The 18,736-nt window shown below is 49.2% G+C and overlaps 3 non-coding genes across 3 annotated transcripts; all 3 read left to right on the plus strand.

The window, feature by feature from the left end:
- LOC119975289 lies at positions 1-119 on the plus strand. Its single transcript, XR_005462707.1, has one exon. It is a non-coding gene; the product is annotated as a 5S ribosomal RNA (ribosomal RNA).
- Positions 120-6,510: 6,391 nt separating this feature from the next.
- LOC119975300 lies at positions 6,511-6,629 on the plus strand. The gene has a single exon (XR_005462718.1). It is a non-coding gene; the product is annotated as a 5S ribosomal RNA (ribosomal RNA).
- Positions 6,630-15,546: 8,917 nt separating this feature from the next.
- On the plus strand, positions 15,547-15,665 carry LOC119975324. Its single transcript, XR_005462740.1, has one exon. It is a non-coding gene; the product is annotated as a 5S ribosomal RNA (ribosomal RNA).
- The last annotated feature ends 3,071 nt before the right edge of the window (positions 15,666-18,736 follow it).

An 18,736-nucleotide genomic window follows, 5' to 3' on the forward strand; every position in this document is an offset into this window, starting at 1 on the left:
GCCTACGGCCATACTAGTCTGAAAACGCCCGATCTCGTCTGATCTCGGAAGCTAAGCAGATTCAGGCCTGGTTAGTACTTGGATGGGAGACCGCCTGGGAATACCAGGTGCAGTAGGCTTTTGCTGCCACCAGAGGCTGCTCAAATCTCACCATCCTCACACTCACATTCAGCAATCCACAAACATCCTTTTCACTCCTCGCTCCTGCACACACACACAAACTCTTCCTTTCTCTCTATCTTATTGCTGAACATTATCCTCCTGCTACACAAAGCCAAGAGGGGTGATTGAGATGAGAAGAAACACAAAACACCAGGGCGAGATTCTCTGGCCTCCCCATGACGTGTTGCTCAGCGGTGGGAGGTGGTCCATCTTTGGCCGGCAGCGGCATCTTCTGGTCCCGCCGGTGTGAATCCACCCCACGCTGCCGGGACACCCCCAGCAGTGTGAACAGGCAGAAGAACTCATCCCAGGTCTTACATTACTTTTGTCCACTCACACACGACTCTGAATGTTCACTTGCTAGATTCATTACCACGCCATTCTGTTTTAAAAGAATCTTATACCTGGGGGTGTGGATAGGTGTTGAATTTAAAAACGTTACTGTGGTGGAAGGGAGGTGCGAGGTGGAAAAAGGTATAGGGAGGGTTTCAAAGCTAAATTCAGAAGTCAGGGCATTGGGCTGGTGTAACAATTTGGTTAAAGGCAAGTAGAATGTAACATGAAGAGTCAGAGAGTGTAACTGTAATAGTGCATCAGCAAATAACATCCATGAAAAGAGCAGTACTAAAATAAATAAAATTCAAGGCTCTTCCGCGGGATGAAGGCAGCATTCACATTAAGATTGACAAACGGGCAGCATAAATAGAGATGAACGTGAGATCCAATTGGCATTACAGGGACACGGTTACAAGGTGACCAAGGTTGGGAAATTAGTAATCCAGGATACACCACATTTTCAAAAGACAACCAGAAGGGAAAAAGCCGCACGTTCGGTGGCTCTCGCTATCTTTGGACTTTTGGGCTCTTTCTAGGGCCCGTAACAGCGCTTGATGGACGTTTCCCAGTGTGGGAAGGCTTCAGTAACGCTTCCCTGCCGGTGGATGGACTGGACCAGGAGCGGGGCGGTTAAAACATCGGTGCTGGAGCAGAGAAAAGTGCGAGGGAGGAAGAACAAGATGGTGGCGGACGGGGAGCCGGCAGCATGGGCGCAGGAGCAGCAGGAGCTGCTCCATCGCTGTTTTAGGGAATTGAAGGCTGAGCTGCTGGAACCGCTAAAGGCCTCTTTTGACAAGCTCCTGGCGACCCAGACGGCCCAGTGGGCGGAGATCTGCGAGGTTCGGCAAAAAGCCTCGGAGAACGAGGATGAAATCCTATGCCTGGCTGTGAAGGTGGAGGTGCATAAGGCACTCCACAAGAAATGGCAGGCGAGGCTTGAGGAAATGGAGAACCGCTCGCGGCGGAAGAATTTGCGGATCCTGGGCCTCCCGGAGGGGCTGGAAGGATCGGACCTGGGGGCCTATGTGGTCACTATGCTGAATTCGCTAATGGGTGCGGGGTCCGTCCAGGGGCCCTTGGAGCTGGAGGGGGCCCACCAAGTGCTGGTGAGGAAGCCCAAGCCCAACGAGCCGCCAAGGGTGGTGCTGGTGCGGTTTCACCGGTTCGTCGATCGAGAATGTGTGCTCAGGTGGGCCAGGAAGGAGCGGAGCAGAAGGTGGGAGAATGCAGAGGTCCGAATTTACCAGAGACTGGAGCGCGGAGTTGGCGAAGAAAAGGGACGGTTATAACCGGCCGAAAGCAGTGCTGCACAGGAGAGGGGTGAAGTTTAACCTGTTACAGCCGGCGCTCCTTTGGTCACCTATAAAGACTGCCAGTATTACTTTGACTCCCCGGTTGAGGCCTGGGCCTTTGTTCAGGCCGAAAAGCTGGACTCAGACTGAGACTTGAGGGGGGGGGGTCGGGGATTGTGGTAGAGTGTTTTGAGGTTTTTTTCTTCCTTGTTCTTTTGTTTTGTTTTTCTTTTTGGGGAAGTTTGGGGGATGTTTTGTAGGCCCGTTGGGACGGGCTCCGGGAAAGGGGGAAGGTGTTGGATTTGGAGGGGTTGAAGGTTGGGGAAGGTTGACGGGGCCTCGGGGGAGGGAACGGTTGCGCGGGCCAGGGCGGGGGAGTTTGGGCCTGGGAATTCGCTAAGTGGGGGTGGGGCCGGCCGAGCGGGTAGCGCGGGCTTTTTCCCCGCGCTTTGGGCTGAGGGGCGGGGCTTAATTTGGATGCGCGGGCGTTTTCCCGCGCTGGGGCCGGAACGGGAGGGGACTGTGCCTGTTGGTGGGTAGGGAGGGGAGGCGCAGTGTTACACTGGGGTGGAGGGGGGGTCATTGGGATGGCGGGAGCATTAGGGAATGGGGGGGAGTACCGGGTTGCTGCTGGAAGGGTCGATAGGGAACTGAGGTCTTTAAGGGGGGGGTGGGAAAAATATCTGCCACTGTGGGGAACGGGCCATGCGGGGACCGCGGGCACATGGCTGGCCAAGGAGGAGATATGGCTGATTGGTTGGGAGGGGGGGGGGGGGGGAAGAGCCCGCCGATTCGGCTGGTCACCTGGAATGTAAGGGGTTTGAACGGGCCGGTCAAGCGGGCCCGGGTGGTCGTGCATCTGAAGGGGCTGAGGGCGGATGTGGCCATGCTCCAGGAGACACACCTTAGGGTGGTGGATGAGGTGAGGTTGAGAAAGGGGTGGGTTGGGCAAGTGTTCCATTCGGGGTTAGATGCGAAGAACCGGGGGGTGGCGGGGAAGAGAGTGTCGTTTGTGGCGTCGAGTGTGGTGGCGGATAGCTGTGGCAGATATGTGATGGTAAGCGGTAAGCTCCAGGGGGAGTGGGTGGTGCTGGTCACTGTGTACGCCCCAAATTGGGACGATGCGGGTTTTATGCGGCGTATGCTGGGCTGGATTCCGGACCTCGAGACGGGAGTTTAATAATGGGAGGGGATTTTAACACAGTGCTGGACCCAGCACTGGATCGCTTGAGGTCCAGGACGGGTAAGAGGCCAGCGCCGGCCAAAGCGCTGAGGGGGTTCATGGACCAGATGGGAGGGGTGGACCCCTGGAGATTCATGAGGCCGGGGGCTAGGGAATTTTCGTTCTTCTCCCATGTCCACAAGGCTTACTCCCGGATTGACTTTTTTGTTCTGAGCAGGACGTTGATTCCGATGGTGGAAGGCGCGGATTATTCGGCGATAGCTATTTCAGACCACGCCCCGCATTGCGTGGATCGAGAGCTGGGCGAGGGGAGGGACCAACGCCCGATGTGGAGGTTGGAGGTGGGGCTGCTGTCGGACGAGGAGGTGTGCAGGCGGGTTCGCAGGTGAATAGAAGGGTACCTAGAAATTAATGATAACGGGGAGGTGCTGGTGGGGGTGGTCTGGGAGGCGCTGAAGGCGGTGGTTAGGGGGGGAGCTGTTCTCCATCAGGGCGCATAGGGAGAGGGGGGAGAAAAGGGAGAGGGAGAGGCTGGTGGAAGAAATGGTGAGGGTGGACAGGAGGCACGAGGAGGTCCCAGAGGAAGGGCTGTTGAGGAAGCGGCGCAGCCTCCAAGCGGATTTGATATATTGACCACCAGGAAGGCGGAGGCGCAGTGGAGGAGAGCACAGGGGCGGTATACGAATACGGGGAAAAGGCGAGTCGGATGCTGGCGCACCAGCTCCGGAAGCGGGATGCGGCTAGGGAAATAGGGGGAATTAGGGATGGAGGAGGAAGTCTGGTGCGGAGTGTGAGGTGCATTAACGGAGTTTTCAGTGCCTTTTATGAGGAACTATACCGGTCAGTGCCCCCAGTGGAGGAGGGAGGAATGGACCACTTTCTGGGCAAGCTAAGGTTTCCGAGAGTGGGGGAGGAGCAGGTGGGGGGGGGGGGGGGGGGGGGGGGGGGTTGGGGGCACCAGTTGGGCTGGAGAAGCTGGTTATCGCGATGGGGATCATGCAGTCGGAGAAGTCACTAGGGTCCGATGGGTTCCCGGTTGAATTCTTAAGAAGGTTTCAGACCTGCTGGGCCCGCTGCTAGTAAGGACCTTTAATGAGGCGAGGGAAGGGGGGCTTTGCCCCCGACGATGTCTAGGGCGTTGATCTCATTGATTCTGAAGCGGGAGAAGGACCCCCTTCAGTGCTGGTCGTATAGACCAATTTCGCTCCTCAACGTGGACGCGAAGCTGCTAGCAAAGGTCTTGGCCAGGAGGGTGGCGGACGTGGTGCCGCAGGTCATACACAAGGATCAGACGGGTTTTGTGAAGAGGAGGCACCTGAACGTCAATGTACGGAGGCTTCTCAATGTGATAATGATGCCGGCGGTGGATGGGGAGGCGGAGATAGTGGCGACGATGGACGCTGCGAAGGCCTTCGATAGGGTGGAATGGGGATATCTTAGGGAGCTTCTGAAAAGGTTTGAGTTTGGAGAGGGATTTATTAAGTGGGTGAGGCTGCTGTATGATGCCCCGGTGGCGAGTGTGGTTATGAATGGGAGGAGGTCGTAGAAATTTCGACTGTACCGGGGTCGAGGCAGGGGTGTCCCCTGTCTCCCCTGCTGTTCGCGTTGGCGATCGAGGTCCTGGCCATGGCGCTGAGGGAGTCGAGGAACTGGAGGGGGATAGTGCGGGGGGGGGGGGGGGGGGGGGGGGGGGGCATCGGCTGTCGTTATACGCGGATGATTTATTGTTGTATGTGGCAGACCCCGTGGGGCAGATGCTGGAGGTGATGAGGACACTTGAGGAGTACGTGGGCTTCTCCGGGTATAAGCTCAACGTGGGGAAGAGTGAGCTGTTCATGGTGCATCCGGTTGACCAGGAGAGAGGGATTGGGGAGCTCCTGCTGAAAAGGGCGGAGAGGAGTTTCAGGTACCTGGGGGTCCAGATAGCCAGGACATGGGGGACCCTGCACAGGCTCAACTTTACGAAGCTGGTGGAGCAGATGGAGGAGGAGTTTAGGATGTGGGATGTATTGCCACTCTCCCTGGCGGGCAGGGTCCAGTCTGTCAAAATGATGGTGCTCCCGAGGTTCTTGTTCCTCTTCCCAGTGCCTTCCTATCATGATTCCTAAGGCTTTCTTCAGGAGGGTCAATAGGTGTTAGTGACACCCCCCCTCCCCCTCCCCCTCTCCCCCCCTCTCCCCCCCCCCCCCCCCTCCCCCCCCCCCCCCCTCTCCCCCCAACAAGGTATACTACGAGTCCGGTGGTGGCGGCTACGTGATTTGGGGGCAGTGGAGGCGGCATAGGGGGGAGTTGAAGGCTTCAATTTGGTCCCCGATACAGGGGAACCACCGGTTTATACCCGATTGGATGGACGGCAGGTTTCAGGCAGATGGGGGACTTCTTTCTCGACGGTGGCAGCCATTTCTAGACTTCTTGTCGGAGCATTAGGGGGTGGTCAATTTCAGCAGCAACCCTGGGGGGGGGGGGGGGGGGGGTCTTTACTGGGTATGTGTATTTGTTTCCATGTAATTTAATTATTATTTTTGTTAATTTATTACTTCTGTATTTGGGGGGTGGGGTTACTGTTTTTTCTCTTTTTTTCCGTGTTGTTGGTTAACATTTGTTGAAAATTTGAATATTTATTATTTAAGAAAAAACTGCAACAAGTGGCAGCTTGTGTTATTCCAAATTACATAACACAACAGTGGAGAACCACAATCTAGTTCCTAAAGGGTTAACATGAGACTGAGTACAGTACCGCCCACATAGTGATGCAAAACAGCTCCGACCTAGAGCTGGGGCCAGTCTAAAGATCACTAACAACATGTAAGAACCTAGTAGTGAGTCCTTCACATCCCGACTAAATATGTATGTAGTTCGGTATTGTTAATAAAGATATCTGTGTATCTTATACAAGACTGCCTCGTGGTATCCAAGCAGAATCATTCAAGTGTAGCGACAACAGAACAGAACATAGTAAACTCGGTAGTATCTGTCAGTTTTCCTTCGATGTTAGAAACTCAAGTTGTGGTTTGGTCAAAGTTTTCAGGATATCCTGGAGAACAGAGAGAGGAGACACGGAGAAACTGTTTCTGCTGATTGGGGAAGTCCAAGACTAGGGAGCTTGGACTGACAAAAGAGAGCCATAGAGTGGGCTTAGAAAATACTTCAACACCTAAAAGTGTGGCAGAAGATTGGAAATGTCTGCTGCAAAAGGCAATTCATTCTCAATCAATAATAAATTTGACATCTGATATTTTGCAATATTTGTCAACTAAAGTGCACATGATGGGGATGAAAGGCGGGGAAATGGAGTCATAAAGCAGAGGAGTCACAATTCATTGAATGGTGGTATAGACTCGAAGGCCAAATGTGGTAACTTGTGAATGAAGGGAAAGAATTGTAATATGTGCCCGAGTATCAAGAGAGAAAGGTTGGGGAATGGTGGAAAATGAAAAGAAAATAGAAAAATAAATTCTGTGGCATAATAGAATGCTATGAAATAATACCAGTGTCAGGATTGTGGCGTTTAAGTAGGGAGAAAAGGAAGCAGCAAATGCCTACGGCCATACTAGTCTGAAAACGCCCGATCTCGTCTGATCTCGGAAGCTAAGCAGATTCAGGCCTGGTTAGTACTTGGATGGGAGACCGCCTGGGAATACCAGGTGCAGTAGGCTTTTGCTGCCACCAGAGGCTGCTCAAACATCACCACCCTCACACTCACATTCAGCAATCCACAAACATCCTTTTCACTCCTCGCTCCTGCACACACACCAAACTCTTCCTTTCTCTCTATCTTATTGCTGTACATTATCCTCCTGCTACACAAAGACAAGAGGGCTGATTGAGATCGGAGAAGAAACACAAAACACCAGAGTGAGATTCTCTGGCATCGCCGAACATGTTTCTTGGCGGCAGGAGGTGACGCATCGTTGGCCGGCAGCGGCATCTTCTGGTCCCGCCGGTGTGAATCCACCCCACGCTGCCGGGAAACCTGCAGCAGTGTGAACGGCCAGAAGAACTCAACCCAGATCTTACATTACTTTTGTCCACTCACACACAACTCTGAATGTTCACTTGCCAGATTTATTACCACGCCATTCTGTTTTAAAGGAATCTTATAACTGGGGGTGTGGAAATGTGGTGCAATTTGAATGTGAGCATTTGCTTGCTCATTTTCTCCCTACTTAAACGCCACAATCCTGACACTGGTATTATTTCATAGCATTCTATTATGCCACAGAATTTATTTTTCTATTTTCTTTTCATTTTCCACCATTCGCCAACCTTTCTCTCTTGATACTCGGGCACAAATTACAATTCTTTCCCTTCATTCATAAGTTATAACTAAGGCTTGAAACTACAGCGGTGGAGAGGATGGCGGGGAGGGGGGGGGGGGGGGGGCAAGGTGGAAAAAGGTGTTGGGAGGGTTTTAATGCTAAATTCAGAAGTCAAGGCATTGTGGTGGTGTAACAATTTTGTTAAAGGCAAGTAGAAGTAGGGGATGTTTAGCACACTGGGCTAAATCGCTGGCTTTGCAAGCAGGCCAGCAGCACAGTTCGATTTCCGTAACAGCCTCGCCGAACAGGTGCCGGAATGTGTCGACGAGGGGCTTTTCACAGTAACTTCATTGAACTCTACTTGTGACAATAAGCGATTTTCATTTCAGAATGTAACATGAAGAGTCAGAGTGTAACTGTAATAGTACATCAGCAAATAATATCCATGAAAAGAGCAGTACTAAAATAAATAAAATTCAAGGGTCTTAATCGGAATGAAAGAAGCATTCACACTAAGATTGATGAACGGGTAGCATGAATAGAGATGAGCAATTAGATCTAATAGCTATTATGGGACACGGTTACAAGGTGACCAAGGCTGGGAAATAGAACATAGAACAGTACAGCACAGAACAGGCCCTTCGGCCCTCGATGTTGTGCCGCGCAATGATCACCCTACTTAAACCCACGAAACCCGTATACCCGTAACCCAACAATCCCCCCATTAACCTTACACTACGGGCAATTTAGCATGGCCAATCCACCTAACCCGCACATCTTTGGACTGTATTCCAGGGTATTCCAGGGTACACCACATTTCCAAATGACAACCAGAATGGAAAAAGAAGAGGAGGAGCCCAGTTTAAAAGGAGGACATGAACATGTGAGTGAGAAAGGATCTTGTATCAGTAGATCAGGAAACAGTATCAGTGTGGGCAGTGATTCGGGATAGCAGGGTCAGAAATATCTGGTGAAGTTGGATTAGTTTATTGTCACGTGTACCGAGGTACGGTGAAAAGTATTTTTCAGCGAGCAGCTCAACAGATCATTAAGTACATGAAATGAAAATGAAATAAAAGAAAATACATAATAGGGCAACAATAGGTAAAAAATGTAACTACATAAGCACCGGCATCGGATGAAGCATAAAGGGATGTAGTGTTCATGAGGTCAGTCCATAAGAGGGTCGTTACGGAGTCTGGTAACAGCGGGGAAGAAGCTGTTTTTGCTCTTTAGTTTGCTCTTTGCTCTTTAGGGTGAACAGCCAGTTGTCGTGGTGCATATAGGCACCAACAATATAGGTAGAAAACGGGATGAGGTCCTGCAATCAGAATTTAGGGAGTTAGGAGACAAGTTAAAACGTAGGAACTCAAATGTAGTAATCTCAGGATTGCTACCAGTGCCACGAAACAGTCAGAGTAGAAATTTAAGAATAGTCAGAATGAATACGTGGTTTGAGAGATGGTGCAGGAGGGAGGGGTTCAGATTTGTGGGACATTGGAACCGGTTCTGGGGGTGGTGGGACCATTACAAATCGGATGGTCTACACCTGGGCAGGACTGGAACTAATGTCCTCGGGGGTGCTTTTGCTAACACTGTTGGGGAGGTTGGCAGGGGATGGGAACCAGATTAGGAAGTTAGAGGTCAGTAAAGAAGCAGCAACTAAAGCCAGTAAGGTACTGGATAATAAACTCAATGTGACTAAGGGGAAGAGTAGACATGGAAGAGATGATGATCGCAAAGGGACAGGTGGTCTGAGGTGCATTTGTTTTAATGCGAGAAGTGTAGCAGGTAAGGCAGATGAATTTAGGGCTTGGATTAGTATCTGGGAATATGATGTTATTGGTGTTACTGAGACTTGGTTGAGGGATAGAGCATAGAACAGCACAGAACAGGCCCTTCGGCTCTCGATGTTGTGCCGAGCCATGATCACCCTACTCAAACCCACGTATCCACCCGTAACCCAACAACCCCCCCCCCTTAACCTTACTTTTTAGGACACTACGGGCAATTTAGCATGGCCAACCCACCTAACCCGCACATCTTTGGACTGTGGGAGGAAACCGGGTGGTGGGTGCCTGGAATGCTTTGCCAGCGGAGGTGGTAGAGGCGGGCACGATAACATCATTTAAGATGCACCTGGACAGGTATATGAACGGGTGGGGAACAGAGAGAAGTAGACCTTGGAAAATAGGAGACAGGTTTAGATAAAGGATCTGGATCGGCGCAGGCTGGGAGGGCCGAAGGGCCTGTTCCTGTGCTGTAATTTCCTTTGTTCTTTGTTCTTTAAAACTGCCCTAACCTGTTTGTCCGTACTAAGTGTGGTCGGATCAAAGCAATATTCTCCAACTGCGCTAATCCTGTTTGCATACTCACCTACTGTGAGCGTTGCGGGGGCTCTTGCTGACCTTGCCATTTTCCAGACACATTGATTCACTGGATCAAATGACAGGCTGTGCGAATTCATAAAGTCTATTCCTAAAATGTGCTCTGCTGTGTAGGGCAGATCCACTAAAACTATGGGGTGGCTTGTTGTGATGTTACCTATCTGAATGGGTACAGGGGCTGTGATGTGTCCCTGCTGTGAGTGGCCTGTGAAGCCGCTGAGGGTGATTGTGGCTGTAGTGGGCCACGTGTCTTTTTGAAACATATTGGAGGAATTAATTGTGGTGCGGGACCCTCCTGTGTCCCAGAGTAAATCAATGGGCTGTCCCCGTATTTTTGCTGCGACTACTGGTCGTCCGGACCTATCCCAAAGGGTGTCACAGACCCAAGTGGGGCAGCCCGAACACCGTCAGTCTGTTCCGTCCATGTCTGACTGATCTGAATGGGTGCCTACACTGTGAATGGGCTTTGTCCTGTTCCTATTCAGAATGCCTGTTTGCTGGGCTCTCTGGCTTTTGTGGGGCATTACATTCTCGAGCAAAGTGTCCCAATTGTCCACAGTTGTAACACTCCTGTGGTTTCTGTGGGGGGCTGTTCCTGCCTTCATTCACCCATGCGGGGTTCTGGTGTGCTCTAACTGCCTGAATATCAGCCTCTGCCTGCTGATCTTCGGGTTTCCTAACTGCGGGTTTACTATGGACAGATTGCTCCCTAGCGCGGGACAATCTTTTTAAAACCCATTTCTCATTATGAGTTTCCTCTGAGGGGGTCATAGTTAGTGCAAGCTCTTTGTCCTGCCTCTGTGGCATGGGAGATAAGGGTGCGGGTCCATTTGGCCGTATTGTCTGGGGTCAAATGGGCAGGGTTTAAGTCACCGAAAACTGCTATAAAATGTATCCACAGACGTCCTGCAAACGCTGTGGGGTGTTCAGTTTTCTTTTGCCTGCACTTATTCAGGCCTTCTACTGGGTCACCTCTGTTATAACCGATCGTGTCTAGGATCGCCGTGTGCATCTCTGCAAGGGTGCCTTGTCCTACGTTCTGGGGGTCGAGAAGGGCCGCTACAACTGAGGGGTCTAAACTTAAAACGGTGAGCTTCACCTGCTCACGCTCATCCAGGCTGTACCTGGTCGCCTGCTGCTTTACTCTAGCGAAGAATTGGTGGGGAGCTGCGGTGGGGAGGAATGGTGGGATCTTCTCGCACGCGTCCCTTAGTTGGGTCACGGTTAAGGGGGTGGTGTACGTGAATTCCGCGTCTCCGTCCCCTGCGGCTGTGCGTTGGGTGATGACTGGATTCATTGGTGCCTGATCTATCTGCTCTGTGGGGGGTTGGGGTGCTTTTCTTTTCTGGGGCTTTCCCTGTGCACATGTTCCCTGAACATATCTCTGCGCTGTCTCACTCAGTTCCTGCCAATCAGGGCTATCTTCTTCCTCTAACTGAGATCCAAATGTGCTTTGAAACCCATTTTGTACGGAAAGCAAAGACTGCAGTTCAGCAATCTGCTTCCGACATTTCGCATGGTCTAAGGAACTTTGTCTCTGCTCCGTGGTAGCAGCATGGAGTGCTCTTAACGCTGCCTTTAAGTCATTAGATTGCTTTCGCAATGCCTCTACCTGCTTCTCTGTTTCCTCTTACCAGGAATGCACGTGCGTGTCCTGATAGGCCTTATCGTACTGTGTTTGGAAGCTGCTCAGATGCGCTAGACAAGACTGGTGAGCCCTCTTGGCATCATCCACCTCTCTGTCCTTCGCTGCCAACTTCTTCCTTAATCCTATATTCTCGCTCTCTACCTCGCTAACATCAACCTTGCTCATTTGATGTTTCTCCTCTAACTCTTTGCGGAGCGTCTGAACGACCTCCTCTGTGCCTCTCGATTGTGCCAAACAGGACACAATTGCCATCGGCTTACGTGCTTTTCCTAAACTCTTTTAATGAATCTCACTCAGGTTCTCCCACCAAGTATGTCCTATACACCCGGGACCTGTTTCCTCATTTGAGCAAAAGTCATTCCAAAGGGGCCATCCCTTCCCTTCGAGGTACTTCCTCAATTCAACTTCCCAAACAGGACACTGACCTACTCTGCTGCTGCTCGCTGAGACCACGAATTGTTGAGGGTTCATGAGGCGTTCCATTGCCTGCATGACCATTTTCCCTATCTTAATGCTTTCTTTTAAATTTGGAACAAGGGATACTAAGGCGGTGCTGTGAACACGGATACGGCTTTCACTAATTTCCGGAAAACAAACTCCCGACAGTTTTTCGCAATAGAATCTATCAGTTTTACCTTATAACCCTGAAGGTTACGCATGCAAAAACACAGTTCCGAATTATGAGGATTGATCAGAACTGCTTGAACACTTGTGGTTGTTTCTGTTCCCAATTGGATTCTAATTTCAAATTTCTAGGTTCTCTTGGAGTGGTGAGGCTACTTCTAGATCGAGTCCCGTCAGAGTTCGCCACTAAATGTTGCTCATTTTGGTGAGTGTGCTTCACACTCAATTGGCTCTGCTTTATTCCCTTGCTCTAGAGTCGCCAGGTATCTTTATGATACCACCACGAGGTTCAAGTTCAAGTGCTGATCAATAACTTAATACACTAGTTAGTAAGGTTCAAATCAAAACACATTTATTATATACACAGTCAATCGCTACTCATACATAAATACTGCAAAACTAAGCTACTTCTACCACTACAGGCCAATACTTATCTTCAGGGAAAGGAACCCACTGGGTCAGGGAACAATGGCCTCTTGTTTAATCCTGAGACTGCAGGCTTCCAGCTGGTACGGACTAAGGGTCAGGAGCGCCTATCTCGTAGCGTGCGTTGACTGGACACTTACTTGTTGGTGCAGCTGCAAGGCAGTTCAGGGTCAAGTGTTGTTTCGGTCTGTTGCGTGACCCTGCCGAAAAGTCTATCGAGGGAAACTGCCAAGAGACCGAATTGAACTTTGGACCTGTCTTTTTTGGCCACAGGGGCTTCAATAGGTGCGCAATGTGTGCGAGAGGGTCAGCGAACCATGTCCATATGTTCTGGGCATGCCCAAAGCTTAAGTGATTCTGGAGGGGGTTTGTGGATATCATGTCCAAAGTGTTGAAAACAAGTTTGGCACCGAGTCCAGAGGTGGCGATTTTCGGAGTGTCGGAAGAGCCGGGAATCCAGGAGCAGGAAGCGGCAGACGTTCTAGCCTTTGCTTCCCTGGTAGCCCGGAGGCAGATACTATTAGCTTGGAGGGACCCAAAGCCCCCGAAGACGGAGACCTGGCTATTGGACATGGCTAGCTTTCTCTGTTTGGAGAAAATCAAGTTCGCCTTGGGAGGGTCACTGTTAGGGTTCGTCCAGAGGTGGCAGCTGTTTGTCGACTTCTTTGGGGAAAATTAACAGTCAGCAGAAGGGGGCGGGGGGCGGTTGGGGTTTAGCTTAGTTTAGAGTAGGGGGTTAGTAAAGGTAGGACCTGTAAGGGAGCAAGACGTGCTTTTCACTAAGTTTATATTTGCATGTACATTGTTTATTCTGTTATTGTCATAAAACCATAAATACCTCAATAAAATGTTTGTAACAAAACCTATTTACTATGTAATCTGCTGACCATACATCTCGTGTGTCTCAAAAACATGGGCAAGTTAGCTAGCCTAAATCCCATCATACACTGCTGCCAGAGTAGGCCCAGAGGGGCAGCATGGTAGCAGAAGTGAATAGCACTGTGGCTTCACAGTGCCAGGGTCCCAAGTTCAATTCCCTGCTGGGTCGCTGTCTGTGCGGAGTCTGCACGTTCTCCCCATGTCTGCGTAGGTTTCCTCCGGGTGCTCTGGATTTCACCCACAGTCCAAAGATGTGCAGTTTCATGATTAATAATGATTATCCAGTACACGTTATAATTAAATCTCAATCCTTAATAAACTAACTTATGTAAAACTACTCTAGTGGCATCCTAGCTATTCAGTTTTAAGAGGTCTCGTTGCTGGACACCCCCTTCAATCCCCCCTTTTGGCTCTTGGCTAGCCCAAGAATAGGCCATTAAATAGACATGCTGAACTTGTTGGAGTCAGGCCTGGGTGTGGAATGGTCAACAGGTGAGAGCTGTAACAGTTCCTTTTTATCAAGGGGGCGACTGTCTTTGTGCCATTCCCTAATGCGGCGTCTGGGGCAACAGAGCATAGTAAAAAAGATGAGCAATATAAACAGCTGCAGAAATACAACAATGTACAAAATAATGCATATCCATGGATGGATATTGGTATTCAGTCCCCAATTCCATATTTTAGAGAAAAAGTACTCTGACTTTAACAATTTCTCAGCTTTCTCGGTGTGGGTCTTGATGAGCTCCCGCTCCTTGTTCCAGAGGTGGTCAATTTGCGTTGCCTTCTTCTTGTGTCCTTCCCAGTCGGCCCACAAGTGCGGGATGTGTGGAAGTTCCTCCTGGATGTATCGATGAATCCGTTGGTCATCGTCAATTCGCTCAAGGTCATCTGCTTCCACGATGGACACAGCCCTGTATAGAGTCAATTCATGACGGCCAATTGCCACGTTCTCCCTGTGTCTGCGTGGATTTCCTCCGGGTGCTCCAGTTTCCTCCCTCAGTCCAAAGACGTGCGGGGTTAGATGGATTGGCGATGATAAATTGCCTATAGTGACCAAAAAGGTTAGGAGGGGTTATTGGGTTACGGGGATCGGGTGGAAGTGAAGGCTTAAGTGGGTCGGTGCAGACTCGATGGACCGAATGGCCTCCTTCTGCACTGTAACCATTGTGTGACCCCATGATTCTACAACATCATGAAGATGTCATAAAATAACCAGAAAGACTAATACACTGCTCGCCTTAATAGATAGAACTAAAGAAAAGGGGGTAATGATCATGCTTCAGTACAAGGTACAAAGTCCTGGTTGAACCACACTTTGAGTACTGGGAGCAGTTCCAGGCTCCACTGCTGAGGAAAGATAAGTAGGAGGGAGTGCAACGTATATTTATAACTGGACTCTTAATGGCTAAATCATGAGGAAAGATTATACAAAATAGACTGTATTCTATATAACAGATTAACAAATGATTTGATGAATGTCTTTGAAGTATTAAAAGGACCAGATAGGACAGATTATTTTCACAGGTGGGGAGTCCAGAACTACAGGGCATACTCTTAAAAATTATAGCTTTATCTTTCAGGAGTGAGATTCAAAAATGATCCCACATGCAAAGAGTGGTGGAAGTTGGGAAATCCCTTCCTAAGCAGGCAATTAATGCCAGATGAATGGTAAATTTTGAACGGAGATTCGTAGATAGCTGTTCATCGAAGGTAATGATGATGGAATTTGGTGGGGGGAAAAAGCAGCAAAATGGAGTTAGATGGCAGCACGGTAGCAGGGTGGTTAGCATAAATGCTTCACTGCTCCAGGGTCCCAGGTTGGGTTCCCGGCTGGGTCACTGTCTGTGCGGAGTCTGCACGTCCTCCCCGTGTGTGCGTGGGTTTCCTCCGGGTGCTCCGGTTTCCTCCCACAGTCCAAAGATGTGCGGGTTAGGTGGATTGTCCATGCTAAATTGCCCGTAGTGTCCTAAAAGTAAGGTTAAGGGGGGGTTGTTGGGTTACGGGTATAGGGTGGATACGTGGGTTTGAGTAGGGTGATCATTGCTCGGCACAACATCGAGGGCCGAAGGGCCTGTTCTGTTCTATGTTCTATGTTCTATGTTCTATGGCAGATCAGCCAGGATTCATTCCATGGTTGGATAGACTCAAAGGGCCAAATAAGTGACTTCTGTTCCTAGGTTCCTGAAGAAGGGAAAAGCTTGTCAGATGTGTCTGGGGCCAGAGCCCTGAGAGAATGAGGTGGGGAAGGGGTAAAATGAAAAAAAAAAATATTTGATAGAGTAGAATGCTATGAAATAATATTAATGCCAGGACTGTGGCCTTTAACTAGGTAGAAAAGGAGACAGCAGATGCCTACGGCCATACTAGTCTGAAAACGCCCGATCTCGTCTGATCTCGGATGCTAAGCAGATTCAGGCCTGGTTAGTACTTGGATGGGAGACCGCCTGGGAATACCAGGTGCAGTAGGCTTTTGCTGCCACCAGAGGCTGCTCAAACATCACCATCCTCACACTCACATTCAGCAATCCACAAACATCCTTTTCACTCCTCGCTCCTGCACACACACACAAACTCTCTCTCTCTCTCTATCTTATTGCTGTACATTATCCTCCTGCTACACAAAGCCAAGAGGGGTGATTGAGATGAGAAGAAACACAAAACACCAGGGCGAGATTCTCTGGCCTCCGCATGGCGTGTTGCTCAGCGGTGGGAGGTGGTCCATCGTTGGCCGGCAGCGGCATCTTCTGGTCCCGCCGGTGTGAATCCTCCCCACGTTGCCGGGACACCCCCAGCAGTGTGAACAGCAAGAAGAACTCATCCCAGGTCTTACATTACTTTTGTCCACTCACACACGACTCTGAATGTTCACTTGCCAGATTCATTCCACGCCATTCTGTTTTAAAAGAATCTTATAACTGGGGGTGTGGATAGGTGTTGAAACTAAAAACGTTACTGTGGTGGAAGGGAGGTACGAGGTGGAAAAAGGTATAGGGAGGGTTTCAAAGCTAAATTCAAAAGTCAAGGCATTGGGCTGGTGTAACAATTTGGTTAAAGGCAAGTAGAATGTAACATGAAGAGTCAGAGAGTGTAACTGTAATAGTGCATCAGCAAATAACATCCATGAAAAGAGCAGTACTAAAATAAATAAAATTCAAGGCTCTTCCGCGGGATGAAGGCAGCATTCACATTAAGATTGACAAACGGGCAACATAAATAGAGATGAACGTGAGATCCAATTGGCATTACAGGAACACGGTTACAAGGTGACCAAGGTTGGGAAATTAGTAATCCAGGATACACCACATTTTCAATAGACAACCAGAATGGAAAATGAGGAGGAGTAGCCTAGGTTAAAAGGAGGACATGAAGATGTGAGTGTCAAAGGATCTTGTAGCTTCCCCTGTTTGAAGGAGTTAGAGGAGAAATTTGAATTGCCAGCAGGAAACGGATTCAGGTATCTGCCGGTACGGGATTTTTTGCGAAGACAGTTTTCGACCTTTCTGCTCCTACCGCCACGGGGAGACAGGACAGGGTAGTTTCCCGAACGTGGGTGGGAGAGGGGAAAGTATCAGATATCTGCAAAGAACTCATGGCGTCGGAGGTAACTCAGATAGAGGAGCTAAAGGTCAAATGTGAAGATGAGCGAGGAGGAAAGATAGAGGCAGGTCTGTAGGCGGATGCCTTGAGTAGAGTCAATACATTCTCATCATGTGCCAGCACAGCCTGATACAATTTAAGGCAGTTTACCGGACATACATGACAGTGGCCCAGATGAGCAAGTTTTTTGGGGTAGAGGGATTGGAAGCCCCCAAAATGGGTTACCACATGGCTGGGTTTCTCAGTCTTGAGAAAATCAAGTTCGCCCTAAGACGATCAATGCTAGGGTTCGCCCGGAGGTGGCAGCTGTTTGTCGACTTCTTCGGGGAAAATTAACTGTCAGCGGAGGCAAAAATTTTAAACGTGGGGAGGATGGGTTAGGCTATTTTTTGTTTAGGGTAGGAGGGACGTGTTAGGGATGGAGATGATTTATGCACTATGTTTATATTTAGATTTGCATTGTTTACTGTCGTTGTTACTGTTATTATTATAAAATTACCTTAATAAAATGTTTTTTAAGAAAATGCAAAAGGATCTTGTTTCAGAAGATCAGGAAGCAGAATCATTGTGGGCGGAGATTCGGGACAGCAGGGTCAGAAATCTCTGGTGGGAGTAGTATGCAGAGTCCATACAGAGGTTACACCAATAGACAGAACACGAAAGAAGACGTAATTGGGGTTGTAACAAAGGCAATTTAATAATTGTGGAGTTTTTACTTTTTATATAAAGACTGGACAAATTACATTTTCAAAGGTTTTCCAGATGAGGAACTTGTTGAAAGATTTTATGTTAGTTTCCTGATTGTTGCGGAACCAACCAGGGGTAAAGCTACTTAGATCCAGCATTGTGCAATGAGGCAAGATTAATTTGTAATCTCACAGTAAAAGATCCAATGTGGAAAAGTGATGGTAACATTGAATTTCATATGAAGCTTGAAAACAACATAATCCAGTCCCAGTCGAAAACCTTGAAATGAAACAAAGACAATTACTCAGGTATGAGTCCAGAGCTGGCTACAGTTGATTAGGTAAAATGACTGGAATGTATGGTGGTAAATAACGAAGGGAATTCTCAGTTGCATAGGCAAGCAGTAAGCCTCATGATTGACCGGGAAAGGGCCACCAAAAGGTTGATCATAAGGTAATTAACAAAATGACAATAAATTAGCCAAGAATATGAAATCCAATTAATGTGTATGAAGCTTCAGAAAAAGCAGCTAAAGTAAATGTTGCTTCCTTAGAAACAGTTCCTTAGCAGAAATAGAGGCCGTAATTCTCTGGCCGTTCGCCAGCAACGGGATTCTTTGGTGCTACTGGCAGCACACCCCTGCCTGCTGGTTTCCCGGTGGAGTGGGGTGGTTTCAATGAGAATTGTTATTGACAGCGGTGGGATTAGAGAATCCTGCCGCCAGTGAATGGCGCGTCGCCTCCCGCTGCCGAGAAACACATCGCTGGGGGTGTGTGTAAACTAATGTCAGTCTTTACACAGGGGATATAGTTAGGGGAGGTGGAGTGTCATGATATGCAAACATGCAGCTAATGAACACATAGAATAGGACACGACCAATGAGCAGTCAGGACACTCAGGAGTGGTATCTCACTATAAAAGGGACGAGGCACTCACACCCCGCCTCTTTCCACAGACCAACATCTACAGAGTGAGACAGGGTGTACCCTCAGCATCATACCCCAGCATGTGGTTGGTTCAGTTAGACTGAGTTACAACATTTAGATTAACATAGAGTCAAACTAATTGAGAACTGTGCTAATAGTTCAATGAAACACATTGAACTCCCTTCAATGTCTGGAGCATCTTTGACTCAAAACTGCATCAAGTGGGGACTTCCGGTTGCGGCGATCCGGAGCTAAGCCGCACGTTCGGTGGCTCCCGCTATATTTGGACTTTTGGGCTCTTCCTAGGGCACGTAACGGCGCTTGACGGAC

Source organism: Scyliorhinus canicula, chromosome 12, assembly GCF_902713615.1.
Source record: "Scyliorhinus canicula chromosome 12, sScyCan1.1, whole genome shotgun sequence".
Classification (NCBI taxonomy): Eukaryota; Metazoa; Chordata; class Chondrichthyes; order Carcharhiniformes; family Scyliorhinidae; genus Scyliorhinus; species Scyliorhinus canicula.